The sequence below is a fragment of the Fringilla coelebs genome, assembly GCF_963513975.1.
Source record: "Fringilla coelebs genome assembly, chromosome: 3".
Lineage (NCBI taxonomy): Eukaryota > Metazoa > Chordata > Aves > Passeriformes > Fringillidae > Fringilla > Fringilla coelebs.
Window position 1 is genome coordinate 57,712,861 of NC_140030.1, and position 17,669 is coordinate 57,730,529.

Sequence of the window (17,669 nt, forward strand, 5' to 3'; positions counted from 1 at the left end):
TTATGTACCTGTGTTACATACATTGCTTTATGTACCTGTATTACACACATTGTGTGTTATGTACCTGTATTACATACATAGTGTGTTATGTACCTGTGTTACATACATTGTGTGTTATGTACCTGTATTACATACATTGTGTTACATACCTGTATTACATACATTGCGTGTTATGTACCTGTGTTACATACATAGTGTGTTATGTACCTGTATTACATACATTGTGTGTTATGTACCTGTGTTACATACATTGTGTGTTATGTACCTGTATTACATACACTGTGTGTTATGTACCTGTGTTACATACATTGCTTTATGTACCTGTATTACACACATTGTGTGTTATGTACCTGTGTTACATACATCGTGTTATGTACCTGTGTTACATACATTGCTTTATGTACCTGTATTACATACATTGTGTGTTATGTACCTGTATTACATACATTGTGTTACATACCTGTATTACATACATTGTGTGTTATGTACCTGTATTACATACATTGTGTTACATACCTGTATTACATACATTGCGTGTTATGTACCTGTGTTACATACATTGTGTGTTATGTACCTGTGTTACATACATTGTGTTTTATGTACCTGTATTACACACATTGTGTGTTATGTACCTGTGTTACATACATTGTGTTTTATGTACCTGTATTACACACATTGTGTGTTATGTACCTGTGTTACATACATTGTGTTTTATGTACCTGTATTACACACATTGTGCTTTATGTACCTGTGTTACATACATTGTTTTACGTACCTGTATTACATACATTGTGTATTACGTACCTGTGTTACATACATCGTGTGTTATGTACCTGTATTACACACATTGTGTTTTATGTACCTGTGTTACACACAGTGTGTTATGTACCTGTATTACATACATTGTGTTTTATGTACCTGTGTTACATACATTGTGTGTTATGTACCTGTACTACATACATTGTGTGTTATGTACCTGTGTTACATACATCATGTGTTATGTACCTGTGTTACAAACATCGTGTGTTATGTACCTGTATTACACACATTGTGTGTTACGTACCTGTGCTACATACGTTGTGTGTTATGTGCTTGTATTACATCCATTGTCTGTTATGTACCTGTATCACATACGTTGTGTGTTATGTACCTATATTGCATACATTGTGTTTTCCATAGTTTGTTGCACATGTGCCTAAGAACAGACATTCCCCTGGGTGGTCTCCACAGGTATGGCTAACCACCCTGCCCACCCACTCTCAACCTTAGGGACTCTGAGAGATAACTGAATGACAATTTAGGCTCACAGTTTCTTGGTACAATCAGAGTCCACTTACTCTTGTATTTATGGGAGCAGCCCAGTAATTCAGAAGTTATCAGCAATCTCTTGTACTGAATGGGCAGCTTGCTCCATAGGAGAGTCAGGAGATAGATTTTGCAAGGTCACTCATTCCGAAGTATCACCCTTGAGAGCAGCCTGTGCACTGTAAAACTGCCTGTGTGCTGGCTCTGCAGCCTCAGTCTTGGCACAGCAGAGTGGGACCAGTGCTGTGGGCATGGCTGGCCATGCAGGTCAGGGGAATCAGTCTGGCCATCACCTGCTGGGAAATGCAGGACCTTCCCCCCTGCACACACACAGGGACATGCTGCTGTTCCTCCATGGCTCCTTCTGTGAATGCTGCCTATGCTTTGTCCTTGTTTTCACCTAGATCTGATTAACAGGCTGAGCTTCAGTCACTTAACTTGCTTGAATTCATGCCTTAGTTTCAGTCCACTGAGAATGGTCTTCCACAGGGAGCTCCCCTGCCTTCACTTCCAATTCCTCCCGAGTCAAAAGCGGACCTGCTCTGGCTCAGCAGTGTCCCCATGCTGGGTTTATACTCCATCCCTACAAAGTGCCAAGTTCAATGATCTCGTTCCACCCACTCCCTCGGCTGTAAAGTGGCTCAGTTTTCCCATGGATATTTCACTTCAAAAGATGCTTGTTGAGGAGCAGACCAACCCTATGGTGCTCAAGGGTCACATCTCACTGAAGCACGTGGGCAAATTAGCGCTGCTCCAAACAGGATATCTGCGGGTGACTATCACTGCTGCTTCTTCCACCACTAAGGTCCACCCACTGCCTCATCTCTTACCCTGGAGACCATTATGAATATGCACTTACTGCAGCAGGGAGGGAGCCCCAAAGCCCACTGGGCAGCACAGACAGGCAATTAGCATGGGAAGACTCTACCAGAAAACATTGCTTTCTGTTTCTTATTTCATGTGGTATGTGTTTGGCTTCAAACTTGCCTGCTAGATAGTGTCCTTATGCTTTACTCCCCCACTTCCCTGACCAGCCTCTTTCAGTGTACTTCTAGCTAGCTAGTCCCACTGAAATTTGGTCCTGGGGCTAAAGTGAAGCAGGGTTATCTGCATTCGTGATAGATTGGCAGAGTTTAGTCTGAATTCCCTACCAAAGGTTGACTGTCTGTCTATGAATGTTGGGTCTGTATGTTCCCTTTGGACTTAAACTATGACACCTTCTTGCCATTGCTCCTTGGTGCTTTTCTTTACCCTGGAAGACACTGAGAAACTGTGTTTATTGTGTTTGTATTACCTCACTTGTAGCTGCAAGTGGATTTGTGTCATTATCTCTCAGATGTGTAGACAGATACCCCAATATTCACAAAACCAAATTACAATATATCAAAACCCAAACATTTACTACACAGGTTAAGAAATGGAAATAAAAGTTGAGATCAAGAACTCTTTGTCTGTCCTGAATGGAAGACTTTGGAGCACCTGACATGACAAGTAGTGTTGGATACCTCCTGCTCTACTGGGGGTGCACATCACTTCTGAGCACCTTGGATGTCAGAGGCATCAGGCTTGAACACAAAATCTCACAGACCAATGTGCCGTTTCTCAGCTACAAAAGGACTGGTTTTTAAAAGCAATTTGAGCAGAAGAAATAGCCTCATTTCCTGCTGAGCAGAAAGCTCTTTTAGAAACATAAATGTCCACTCTAATAACAATTGTGTAAACAAACACTGACAAACTGCATCACAGCTGCATGCTTATGATACTTAACTCCCCAAAGATTCAAGCTTGCGAAATATATCTCAACTCTTTTGCATTCACAAAAAAAAAAAAAATCAAACCCAGAGTCAAGAAACCTTTCCTCAAATCTGTTGCTTAATTAGGATTGATCCCAATTTACAATTTTCCTAGGTCGGTATTAACTGCTTTGTTGTTCTTTTTAACAAGTGTTTTGTGTTTGATTCCAAGCTTTCTGCAATTTAAAGAGTAATTTATGATGCCAAGAGGTATAGGTGTGTTCACTCATTTCACAAAAATGCTAGAACGATGATTTAGCTGAGGACCATATGGAAGATCCCAGAATATTGTTCATAATAACTCTGAAGTTGAAGTCTTCTGGCATGGTGTATGTAGTTGGGGGAATTCTGTAATTGCCAGCCTCTCATTAGACCCCATTCACATCAGTAATCCATGGTGATATGCAAGGAGTAAGGCTGTCAGAAATTCAGAAAAATCAGTTCCCATAATGTTATACCATCTTTTATTCTCTAGGGCTGGGTTTACACAACCCAGTCCTCTGGTTGATGGCATTTTGCTGCCTCAAGGATCAAATGGGATTTCTGAGGGGGTTGGGCCAAAAACAGGGACGGCAGGAAGAGTCAAAGGGGACTGTCACAGATTGAGGCAGGGCAGAGAAGTGAGTTAGGGAACTTTCACAGGGAGCAATTGGTTTCCAAGGACAAGAGCAGTCTCTCCTCATGCCTCCCCGCTCCTGTCCATCTTCCCAAGGCCAGGACACTTTGCTCCAGAGCAGTCTTGTCTGATGAGACAGAGGGTCACCGTGTTTTTCAGACAGCCACCCACCCCTCAGAGAAGCACCCCTGTCCCCCTCCCAGGGGCACCTCTGCACAGCTGCCATTCCCACTGCGGGGCCAGGACAGAGCTCCAGAAAGCAGGGATCTGGAGCCCCCTGATGATGGAAACAGTTATAGGATGTGCTGCTCCTTGTCACCTTCCCTCCTGGGCTGCTCAGAGCAGCAGCACCACCAGCAGAGAGCTGCAGAGGTGGGAACAGGACGGCCCTGCTCTGATCCCTGCAGGACAGCCTCAACCCCTGCCACCACTTTTGGTGCTGCTCTGAGCCTGGTGAGGAGCCAGGGATGGCCCCGTGCCTCACCTCGAGCTGTGCAGCTGTGATACCCTGTCTGAGCACAGCCTAAGTACGTGATTGAGATGTGTAAACTAGGAACCTATTAAGCAGTCACACTCCCAAGACCTTACTGAAAATTAAATGCTTGTAATTAACTACATTTTAAAGTCTTGGAACAGGGCCAGTTCCAAACTGCAAACCTGCTTGCTACTTGCTGGTTTGCTTTCTCCTAATTTTTTTTTTAATCTTTCTTCCCTTTTGAATTTGCAAGCTTTCTTCAAGCTTTGATACCTTCTTAACTTGCCTCTTCCTTCTTATCCAGGCATGAAACAGTTCCCATTCCTGCAGAGCTGGTGGTCCAAAAGAAGCTTCTACACATGGCACAGAAGGAGCCAATGTGCTTAAACCGACTCAGGAGTGACCCTGTCCAGGCAGAGAGCAGTGAAAGAGGCTCCACCTCAGCCCCTGACAGGAAGCTTTGGGTGCAGTTACCCAGTGTGTCATGACAGAAAATCCTGCCTTCACCACCAGCAGAAATGTATATTATGATGCAGCCTCAGTCCCCAGCTGACCCCAGCCAGCTTGTTAATCAAGTGCTCTGAGCAGGATCTAGCCTTGCAACACCCCTACTGTTTGCACTGCTTGTCTCAGGTAGGTCCTGCTGCCTTTACAGCAGGTATCAGCAGCTCAACTGAGCAAAAGAAATAACAAAGCTAAGGCTTAGGCTGCAAGCCCTTGTTCTTTGCAGTCCCACTGGGCTGCTCAGCAGGAAGCTGAAGCCCTGGGAGCCGTGGGTTTCCCAGTCTGGTGGCTGTGGTGTCAGGCTGGGTAGAGACACAGGGGTAACCATGGATGATGGGTGCTGTACCTGCGCTGTGACATCCCAGAGCTGGGAAGGCTGCTCTGCCCAGGTCCCTCCTTGACTCTGCTGATAGATAAACCTACCCCTTCCAGACAGCTCTTGGAGGAGTTTTTAGAAGTGGATGGGTGGGTGGGCTCAGGAAAATTCTCAGATTAGCATTTAGAAAAACCTAAAACCTATGTGTTTTTCCTGAAGTGCCTAGCACACCCTCCAGGCTCTGTGCCAGGAGTTACAGGGCTGCCTGGACTCCCCTGCTCACTTTGGTAACCTGTTATCAGCGCACCCTTTGATAAGAGCGGCTCTACAAACCCCAAGCACACTGTGGGGTGACCTTGCCATCTCCTTGGGGAGTCAGAACAAAGCAACAGCGCCCTAGGGACCGTGGGACAGGTTGACAACAAGCCAAGCTGTCCCAGGGCCAATTCCCTCTCCCTGGGAAGCATGAGCAACCTCATCTGTCACAGACATATTTTCTGAAAAATCCTTTTGCCAGGATTTTTCTCCTGAGAAGCTGAGAGGCCTCAGGAACAAAATTTACAATAACAATAATTATCTGCTGCTGTGGAATGCAACAGGTGCATCCTTGATTGGTCCATGTTGGTTGTTTCTAATTAAAGGCCAATCACAGTCAGCTGGCTCAGACTCTCTGAGAGTTACGAGCTTTTGTTATTCATTCCATTCTTCCCTTTTCCTTGCATGCCTTCTGATGAAATCCTTTCTTCTATTCTTTTAGTATAGTTTTAATATAGTATATATCATAAAATAATAAACATGGAGTCAGATTCTCATCTCTTCCCTCTTCCTGGGACCCCTGTGAACTCCACCACACTCATCCTGGCCAGAGTGCTCACACAGCACTCCAGCAACCCAAGAGGGCAAATACCAGTGGTACAGCAGCTCAGCATGCTCCTGGTCTTGGCAAAGGCCATGCCACCTCACGACTGCAGAAATGAAACCTTCAGAGGACAAACTCCATGAACACATCGTCTGTGCCATGGCAAAAGCTGAGGAGTAAGGACTGTGCACTGAGCTGTCTTTGTCACCAAGGGAGATACTCCTAGGTTGCACAACACTAAGTGGTAATTAATGTGCAAGGAAGAAATGAGCTCAAGCTGTGACTTTTGGATCTAGATGCAAATAACCTTAAACTAGAGGGGTTTGCCAAATGCAGCGTGATTATCATGTGAGAAAAATGTGTTAGTAGTATATGAGCCAACCATAAAGTACACTTTGTTTCTCTCAGTTATAAAATAAGTTCTCAGGGTGCAAATAAATACCAAGTGCAAACATGAGCCGTTTGAAATAACTTGAGCAGCCTAAAAAGGTGCATAGGCTCCCTCTGCAGTCAGTTCTTGGATATCCAGCACTCAGTGCTGACCTGAAGAGCTGAGACCCCATGACCCAAGCTCCAGCTGCTGTTGGCAGCTCTGGGTGCACGATCTGCCATTAAGCACTGCTTCACATGTGGCTATATATCCAAAGGTTACTAGATGCTACATGTTCAGCTTTTACATGGCTGACATTAGTCCAGGTGAAACCCTACCAAAAACTACAAGGCAGATGGTTTTTCCATCACCACAGGGACATCCTGCTTCTTCCCTCTTCTTTCCATCTTCCTTCTCCCAGCAGACTGAGCCACGAGATCCTGTGCCTTCCTTTGTGCTGAATTTTCCTCTTCCATTCACTGAGCCCTACAACCTGCTACTGCAGAAAGGATTGGGCTCCGTCTTCATAGCAAGTTGAGCCAATTTGTGGTCTACAGGATTAACAAAGGCCACAACAGGCTGTAGGAAAGGGGATGGGGCATTTGCACCAAGAAATCGGACTGGCTCTGCCTGGCTGAAGTACGTGCACCCCAGTGCACAGGCAGTGCACATCAGTGGGTGCATGATTTGATGCTTCCATGGATGTTTCCAGTGATTCTCCATCACATTCATGTGGATCTAGCATGTCCTGCCTCAGGTACAGAGTAGCATGTGATTCTGACAGACAGCATGCTCAGAGCTGCCTGTTAAAAGTCTTTGTTCTTGATATATTCACAGGAAACAGAGTTATGACAAGATCCAAATACACAGGGAAGTACTGAACCAAAATCATCTCTAAGTGGCAAGCATGAAAGAATGACTCACTAGAAGGAAATCAATGCAGAAGCGTTTACTCATGCCAGAAGGTTTGTAGGACATGTCAGCATGCTCCTGGTGAGAAAGTCTGCATGGGAAAGTCTAAGGCACCTCTGTCAAACTGTTTTAGCCTAAATTCTCAAAGACCTGAAACCCAGTTTCTCTGAAAAACTAACCTGCTAGATCTCTCTGCCTCAATTTCTCAGGCTTCATGAGTGATTTCATGAGAGGATGCTTTCAGAGCTTTGAATTGGGGCTATTGTTTGGCAGCCAACAGCTATTTATACAATCATTATCAGTGTGCCTTTCCTCTGTAATTTTTTTACAGGAGTGTGGTAGGCTTGGCTTTGTTCACATTTCACCAACCCTTCGAGCCTACATCTAAAGCTCAGAAGGTCAGAGTACAGGAACGTTTACCCCAGCTTCAGAAGGCTGGCTTCTTCTAAAGCAGTCATGGTAATGCTTCACTACTGGAGACTGAAGGGATTACTGATTATACCCAGCAAACCTGACACTGACAGTGTTTCATGAACCTGCCACTGCAGAGATACAGCTCTTCTGTCAGGGGCCCAGATGCCCTTTGCTAACAGGGTGATCTTTTCCCTCCTGACTACCAGAAACAGCCTGACATCACCTCTCCAGACCTGCCTGGGTGTTGTGAGGTGCTAACAGGAATCAGGCAAAACAGTATTGGGGGGGTGGTAAAGATGAAGCACAGTGCCCAAGGGACAGTGCTTGAGTCCATGCAGAGTCATGTTTAGTTTTTCAGCACAGATATCAGCCTGGCAAGCTTTCATGCTGCCTCCAGTCACATGCACTCAGACCCACCAGCAGAGCTGCATGCCTGCTCACTGCCTGCTCTGTCCCCAGCAAAATGGAAAAAAAACACTCTAAAAACATCTTAAAGACGTTCTACTCGGGGATATCCAGGTGACAAGAGTCACCTGCCTTTATGTTGGTGGGATGGACCACTCATTTCCCTCAACACTGGTGAGACCATACACAGGAGAGAGTCTGGCCAGGATTATTCAAGGGCAGCCTGCATGACAGTAGCCAAAACCTCTGGACATCCTGCAATATGAAAAGCTACTCATGGTCCCTCCCACTGTAGGACAACACTTTGTTTCCTGGCAACAAAAGAGAATACTCAAATGACAATGAAGATTTCCCAGAAGCAATAGCATTGATCATAACCAGAGATAAGCCTTCTGCCAGGATAACTGGCATGTGAACACCACACTGGCAGCTCTCGCTTTCTCCAGCATGAAAGCACAGTAGGCAGAACCAGGAAAGGGAGTAAAGCAGATTTCTTGAGTTTATGCATTTCCTGTTGCACTTAGCTCAGTTTTGGCTGGGACAGGCTTTAGCTGTTAACCACTGCATCAAATATGTGCACTGCAGAATATGCAGTGCAGGAGGGTGCAAGGTTTAAAGTATGTTAAAATATGTGCAGGAGGGTGCAAGGTTTAAAGGCTGCTGGTGCAGGAAGCTCCTTGTGCATTAACAGGGGGAATAGTCCCTTCTGTGCCTAATGAAACCAAGCTGAACAGAGATAGGTAAACTCTGCAGTTGTACACAGTCAAAGGGCTGGTCTTTTCTTAGCTGTAAAAGATGTTCATTGCAAAGGAGCAGTCCTGTTTGAGATTTGTGAATTTCCTAGGAATGCTGGTCACTGTAACTCAAGAGTGCTTGTTTGTAATAGCTCTTTTAAATATTACATTACTTATCACCTCTTTTTTCCTCATTATTTAGTTTCGTGCTTCATAAAACTCAGAGAGGGCACTGAGTGCTCCTCAGGGGAAAATTAACCCAGGGACAGCAGCCTGCTCAGAGGTTCCCTTCAGAAGCACTAACCAAGCTATAGAGTCTTTGTCTGGCTTAGAAAGATTTGCAGACAGAAAGACGACAGAAAGATGACAGAAAGATAGCAGAAATTTTTCAGGCAGATATAATAAATAAATCGTTTATTTATTTATTTATTTATTATATGCCCATAAATTATTTTTGTCCAAATCTACACTTTTGATGTTCAGCTGCACTGAACCTCTTCCAGTCCTCCATCACTGGAGGACCTCCAACCTCGATCGTGGCCATGGGAACACAACATTCATCACCCTCTCAAGTAAAGGAGGCTGAGGATGTCTCCACTGCTTAATCACACATTTACACATTAGCATTGTCTAATAAATTCTCATTAAACAGCTGCAAACTGTTTGTGAGGTGGGGCTGTATCTTGCAGCAGCCTCTACCCTCTGCCTCCCCAGGGTGCAGGGTAGAGCAGGAGGCAGAGGGCAGGATGGGCATGCGAGGGCTGGTGACCAATCTCAGGGCCACTCTCAGTTCCCTGAGTGTGGGTCAGCTGCATGTGAACCCCTGCAAGTTCAGCTTGGCCACCTTTGACTCAGAGGCTGCAGCTCATACTGCAGTGACTGGTCTGCTTCCCATTGGAGGCACAACACTATTCTTCAACCACTAAATAGCTAACAGAAATTTGCCCTGTTGTGTTTTTGCTGTATTCTTGTATTCCCTCAAAAGAACATACAAGTAATTATCTATGTGCACTGCAATTTTAAGATTGTCCATTTGTATATGCACGTGAGGAAAAGGAACATATTGCTTTAATAGTACTTATGGTCTCTGAAAATCCTGGACAGAGGAATTACCACCTGCCCCATCCTGTGCATGGGCAGTTTGTCAGTGACAGGCTGAAATAGCCATAAGCTAAGACCCCACATCTTGCATTTCAAGTATGTCCTATATAAAACAAATTAACAACAGAAGCCAAAAGGAAGAGCCAAAGTGTGTTTAGAAATGGCATTTAAGAAACAAAAGTTGCAATGCGTGACTTGACAATTGACAAACGTAACTAATTACATGTTTGTGAGTTTAAAGCAAACACCTCAGCTCTTATTTAGGCAGTGCAAGCCAAAGCCCTGGAGAGCAACTGCTGAGTTGCATACTTCCATGATTTGTGACACACAAAGATGCCAAGCCTGGATGACATTTTAGAGCAGGTCAGAGAATTCGACTTCTTTCAGAAGAAAGCCTTCTTTATCTTACGCCTGCCTCCTGTTACTTTTGCTCCCATTTATGGGGATTTTTTTCCTGGGATTCACTCCTGAGCATCGCTGCTTCAGCCCGGGGGTGGCTGAGCTGAGCCAGCGCTGTGGCTGGAGCCTGGAGGAGCAGCTGAATCACACGGTTCCAGGGTGGGATGGCCACGGGGCCAGCTCCAGCAGCCGCTGCAGCAGGTACGAGGTGGACTGGAACACAACAGGCATCAGCTGCACCGACCCCCTCGGCAGCCTGGGGGGCACCGGGGGCACCGTCCTGTTGTATTTGCAGGGACCTTGTGGCAGGGAGGAATGATGAATCTGACTCCATGTTCTCTGAAGGCTAATTTATTACTTTATGGTACTATATTATATTAAAGAGTAATATATTAAACTGTACTAAAGAATACAGAAAGGATACTTACAGAATGCTAAAAAGCCACTAATGAAAACTCGTGACTCTCCAGAGTCTCGGCACAGCTTGGCACTGATTGGCCATTGAGCCAAAACAACTCACACCAGAATCCAATGAAACAATCACCTATCGGATAAACAATCTCCAAACACATTCCAGATGAGCAAACCACAGGAGAAGCAAATGAGATAATAATTGTTTTCCTTTTTCTCTGAGGCTTCTCAGCTTCCCAGGAGAAAAATCTTGGGTGAAGAGATTTTTCAGAGAATGTGAATGCCACACCATTGGTCCCTGCCAGGATGGCTGGGTCTACGACTCCCCAGGGAGCTCTGTTTTGACAGAGGTGAGGCATAGCTTGTCCAGAAAAATCACTCCTGTCTGCACAGCTTAAAGCTAGAATATGCTGGATTAATAAAGTTTGCTTTTGGTGTACAGTCTGAGTCTGACTGCTAATAAACATTCAGTGTCAGAAGCTGCTAGGCGCTTAGGGCAAAGATCCGTCTACATAAACAAGGGGAAATGATTGCTTTTCCTAGCAGCATAATACTGCAATCATAGATGGCTATTCTCATAATTATTATTTCCATCACCAAACTGAGAGTAGCACCCTGTAGCCCAAACTGAGGAATTGCTCTTTTGGATGATAATCCAGACACTCATCCAAAATGAAAAAGAAGCAGAGGATAGGGCTACATTTCTCACATAATGCTTTAGCAACAGCAGTACTCCTTTATCTCAATTTACAGTATCTAAACCAGATAATCTAGAATATGAAAATCAGTGCAAAGCAGTACTAATAGTCTTAAAACCATGTAGAGACCTGAAGTATAGGAATGATCTCCAAACAGATCTCTTCTACTTCCCCTCCACTGCCGAATCTATATTAGCTATACCTAAACTGTGCCTAGCAGATTTTTGGGTAACTCAACCTTAAAAAACTTCCTATCTTCTGTGGGTAGGGCATTCATATTTCCTGGCTTCACTATCATCACTGTTACAAAGCAAGTCCATCTCATTCTCCCTTGGGGCAGAGAAGAGCACTCCAGCTGTCCTCCACACCAGGGAAAAACCAAGCTGAGCTGTTTGGTATGGCCCCAGCAAACTTGCCTGAGTTAGACAAAGATTAAATAAACAGCCAAATACATTCATGCTTCTTCCTGGGCTGGAGGCTAAGTACACTTGAGTGAATACTTCCAGCTGTGGAGAAGTTATTACCAATTTGCCCTCCTCCCTTTGTTGGGTGTGTCCTGACAACCTGTTAATTGTAAATCAAAAGCAAGTTCACAAGTACCCCTTCCCTTCAGAGAAAAGCCAGCCAAATCCTGGGGCTTTTGCCAGTGCTAATGAGGTGAGGGACACCCCAGCTCCTGGCTCTACCCCATCGGGGGCTCATAGCAGCACCTCCATCTCTCTCACTGGCACTGCTTTTGCAGCAAGGAAATACATGGTTTGAGACAGGTCTTGGTGTCTGGGAAGGAGATGATGCTTCAAGTGTCCTCCAAATTTAAAGCAGATAGGTGATGACAAGAGGATGAGATTTTTTGTTTGTTCTTTCAGAGTTTTCCTCCCTTTTTCAGTCTCTTTATGCGTCATTATACAATCATTTTCTGGGGTGTAACTTTCACAAGGTTGGGGAAAGTCCAAACAAGATGTAATGCACGTGTCAGCTCAGATAGAGCATTTCTTTCCCTCTGTTTTCTAGTTGATGCCATTTGTTTCCTTCCTTCTCAAGCAGCCATGGCTTGGGGGAATGCCCCTGAGCTTCTAACTGTGCTTGCCCTTACAGTTCAATCTGGTGTGTGAGGACTCCTGGAAGCTGGACCCCTTCCAGTGGTGTGTGAGTGCTGGCACTTTATTGGCTCCACGAGCTCACATAGCAGACAGGTGGGTGGTGTGTAGACAGCTGTGGGATGAACTCTTTCCTCTGGTTGCTTCCTGATGTTGTTGAACAACATCCACAATCCAGAAAGAAAATAAATGTAACCAAAACCTGGTTGAAAGGGTCTGTGTGTCACTTAAAAGGGAGATGGGTGGTGGTTCCTAAGGTCCTACTTTCAAAGGCTATTGTGACCCAAAAATCCACAAAAATGCCAAAGTATTGCTCCATTTTTACAACCCTAAGGAATTCACACAAGTGGAGAGATGTTGTTTTCTCTCATAGGTGCAAACTGCAACACAAGCTCAGAGTCCAAGATGAAATTTTTACTCTTGCCCCAAGAACTGTTTGCTCATCTTTGCGATAAATTTGCTTCACATTAATTTTAACAGTATCCAGATGGCCATAAATCAGTTTCAAACTAGGAGAGTTTTTCTCAGAAGACAGAAGCAGAAATATTCTTCCATTTTCTACAGAAATAGAAGCAGTTGTTTTTTCCTAAATTTTATTTAATCCTCCTTTTTTTGAGCTGAGTCTGTATTTAGCCAGTTCTAGACATTATTTGCCCTCATTTCCTCTTTTCCATCACAATTATCATTGTGCCATATATCAGCCCAGTGAATTGGTTTTTTAGGTTAGACTCTGAACAAGTTCAGTGCTTTGTAGCTTATCTGCCTGTGCATATATACCAAATTTTTCAGTAAAATAACAAGGGATGATGAGACTGGAATTTGAAGAAATTGAGGTAACAGGGAGTGAACAACCCTTCTGGAGATCCAGTCTGTCTTGAATTTTTATTCTTTTTTTACTTTGTATTCTCAATAACCTTTTCCACCCAAGACTGCCCAATATTGTCTCTGTTGAGCAGATATCGCTATTGTTCCCTTCTTTTCACTGCCCCACTCCTCCAAAGGGAAGGTCTGTGGGGAGGGGCATAGCCATCCCCTGCAGTACTTCTGCAGTGGCACAAAATGAGGATGGGACCCTGTTTGTCTCGTTGGTCCTTGCTGCCTGGTTTCAGCGCAGACAAACACCATCAGTTAGGCTGTGCAGATGAATCTGCCTGTGAAGGAGCTCATCTATGCACAGATTGGGCAGATTGCTTTCCCATTCTCACCAAATCTTTACCATACTGCCAGTGAACCGGACGGCTCTTTTGGAAGCTTCCTGCCTAAATGGATTTTTCATCAGTAGATAGTGATTTATTGAAGTAACTCTTTGTGGCCACATCTTGGGTGTAGCCACACCTTTGGCAAAAGAAATTCTTAGGTGAAAACCATCAAATGGCTACAGCAGTACCACAAAAATCCTACATCCGGTCTTCCGTCCTGGGATGGAGTCCTCTGTCCCATTTCAAGGACAAAAGTGGACAGACTTATGACAATTTCAGCTTTTCTTCACATGCATTTTGGAAGGCCTTTGTTTTGTTTTGTTTTAATCAGAAACATTTGTCGCCTCCCTCATCCTCTCATTCTCTTAAATCCAAGTTCTTATCTTCTGACTAATCTCCTACTAAACTTGAAAACATTTCATCTTTTTTCCCAGAACTGAGGCTTGGGTGGTGATGCACCCACATCCAGGCATAACAGGGCATGAAATGGCAGAGAGCAGATTCCATGGCTGTCAGAAGCACCACTCTTCAGATCATCTTTCCAAGCAATCATGTTCCCTAGCAAAGGCATTTCTTGCCGCCATATGATGGTTAGAGCCAACAGAAACCAGAGCTTCCAAATTCATAGCCAATTATAGCCGAAATGCTCTTCTGTCTCTCTCTGTCAAAATACTGAAGGATCTTTTTGCAAAGGCTTTATGTGAAGCAGGAGTATGAAAAGACATGAGGGAGTAGGATATAATTCCTCCTAAGATAAAACACATAGATGTCAGAGTGTTCAGAAGGGGTCTTCACTCTGCTCACACCACCCTGTCCCAGCTCACTGCTGCTCCTGCACTGAGGGCACCCAAGAGCTCTCCATAACCAGGGTGTCTTGTGTTCAGGGTAAAAACAAAACCAGAAGTCTCAAATGTGGCCTGATGAGGCTCTCATAGGCAAAATTTTAAGGTAAATAAAAAATGTCTCTATGTCAGACTCAGGATGAAGTTTGAGTGATGGGATCTGCTGATGTTACTGTGAAAAACAAACGACACTTATTTTGGCTGGTAATTATTATCATGCTATTTGGTACTTATTATATGCTATTTTTGTTAGTGGATGCTGACTAATTTAATGGCTTTTATAATTCATACTTCTAACTGAATATGTATCTCTGTCAGCCAGAAGTCAAATGCCTTTCCAGTGTTCCAGTCAGCTTGTTTGTTTTGGAAACTCTCTATTTCTGACTACCAGTGAGTCACAGTGAAAAAGGGAATGACAAATGACAGCCATGTACAAAACCCTGCTCAAGAAGATCTCAACAGTCAGCCAGGGTTGATAAGAGAAAATGAAAAGGTCACAGGTAGCAAACAAATCCCCATTAAAAAGCTATGGCAGCTTTGAAAGATGGGTTGGGAAGCCATATCAAAACAATCTTGAATTCATTGGCCAAGTCTTAACCAAAAGTGAGCAATGACCTGAAAACACAAGGCAGGGGATTCCCTGAAATTCCATAGAGGTGGTTAATGCTGCAAAGGGAGGAGCAGATATAGACTCCTATTCAAAATTAACAGAGATCCTCTCCAGCTTCTTCAAACCCTTTGGTTTACCCCCTACCCTTCCAGGAGCTGAGCTTCTTTCTTCTCTTTTTTTCCCTCCACAGGGAACAAACTCTGCCTTCTGGTCACAGTCCTGATCAGTGTGGTTTCAGGGCTTCTGGTGGCCTTTGCACCGAGCTGCACCTGGACAGTGATGTTCAGCCTGATCCAGGGATGGTCAGCAAGGGAGGCTGGCTCACAGCCTCTGTCCTCAGTTACCCAGTGTGCAACTGCCCCTTCTGGGGCTATTGCCTCCTGAGCACTCATGTTTTGGGTGTCCCAGGGCATGTGGCAGCAGCAACTCATGTGGCAGAAGCGGCAAATTCATGAAGGAACACTTTCTTTTGCTTCTTATAAAACTAAACATCTCTTTGGGCTGCTCACTCACAGCTCATTTCTGCAGCAAGCAGGAGTGCAGTCATGAGCCCAACTCACTTCCTCCAGGCTACACCTGACTCAGCACAAAAGTAGCATAGAGGCAGTGATTCACTGCCACAATTCCCTCTACCTCCCTTAAAATCCTGATGCTGTTGGTTGGTTTATAGTTCAGCTCCTGCCACTCAGCAGCGAGCACTCTGGGAGCCTGAGGCATCCACAAGCCCCTTTTTCCTCCTAGTTTTGCTCCTCTTCTTCCAGAGAAATAAGTATAAAAAACAAGCACCTCTAAGCCCAGGCTGGCTTTTAAGATTTGGCATTCCAGAATTTGATTAGATATTAGGCAAGCTGGGAAATAAAAAAAAAACAAAAAAGACAATGAGGAGTTGGAGGCAGTGAAGCCTCAGGACGTGTTGGGCTGTGCACAACTGCATCAACATTTGGGGTCAGTGACAGGGAAGGGGCAGAAGGCCCCATCACAGACACCCCCTGGGACCAGCAAAAAAAATAACAGGACACTCTATAGGACACTCTATATATTATAGCACATTAAAGTTTGTGTTTATGCATGAATGTTTTCCTAATGCCCTCAGCTTGATTATTTACATGGCCAAAGTCCCAAACATCTGTCAGAAATAAGTACTGAGGCAGGGGGAAAGATAAGCCAAAAAAGGAGTAAAGGATGTGGCTTTTTAAGTCGTTTTCTCTCTATACCATGGTGGAAAATCACTGCTGTAGCACCTTTGAAAGTTGAAGAGTCCTCTCCACAACTCTTGGGAAGCTGTGATTCATGTCATATTCGTCAACTTATATTGTCACTAGCAAAGAAATTAATGAATTGTGTTTATTAAGCTGCCACCAGAAGCAGATGCCACTTTCACATGACAGTACAGCAAAGGTGTGCCAGAGCCTGCCACGTCTGTAGCTCCTGCTGTGGCAATAGCAGTGCTTGTGGGAATAAATACCAGTGTGATGGGTAAGGGTCTTGGGACTCAGCTTTTGTAGTTAGTTATTTATTCATCTCAGTCTTTGCTTTGCTTGACTTGTTGCTACCACCCCCATTTTCTGCCTGCAGAGTTTTCAACGGGTTTTATATCAAAGAATTGTAAGTCAGAAGTTCTGGCAGATTTCTTTTAGTGGAGAGAAGAGACATGTCTGCAATCAGAGCAGGACATCAGCTCTACCAGACATATAATTACACCCCCACTGTTCCTCTTGCCCTCCCAGGACAAGCTCATTCCCCTCTGATCCTGAAGCAAATACTAGTTTTGCAACTGGCTGGGCCAAAGTCATGTCATTCCTGATCTGTCCCTGCCCTTCTCAGGCAACCTTGCCATGCCCTGCCTCTCTGGACAGCACACTTCCCTGCCCTGGAGGCCCTCCCAGCAGCACTGAACATTAACTGGGGTCCAGGTCAGTTGAAAGCAGGTGCAAGGTCACTGGGATGCAATCCTGGGGGAATTTCACCCTGCCTGCTAGAGTCCAGCAGTGTCCTGCTAACTGGGAGCTCTCTCTCTGCAGCTGATTATCAATGGGCAGAGGTATCTTGTACCCTGCTCTCAGTATCCTTATGGAAAACCAGTGTTTTCCAGCAGACAGAGACCAGCAACACAAACAGGGAAGGGGAGCCACAGGACCATTGTCCCTGTTTTGCCCTGCAACCACAGGTCTGTTACAGTTGCTCAACAGGAAATTTCTGAAGCTGCTGGATATTTCCTAAAAGAGCCAGTGCTGTTCCTGATTCTCCTTGACGCACAGGACCATTGGTCAGGGTCCTGCAATTTCCCAATCCTGATCCCAGCTCACTCCAAAGGAATGGCCCTGCAGGACACATGTATAATGCTATTCCCTTGTAAATGATTATGAGTGTTTCTCCTATGCATGCTCTGGAGTTGCCACATGCCCATCCTTGTGAGTATACATCCTTGTGAGTAGCCAGTAAAATGGGAGAAAATAAAAACAATTTTTTTAAAACTCTGTGCAAGTTGTCACACGATTGGACCAGCTTTGTAGCTACCTTGATTCTACAATGGAGGTAAATATCATTTATGCTGCCTCTTCTTAAGGGTAACCAACAAAGTCAGACTGTATGGAGACTTACAAAGTTTT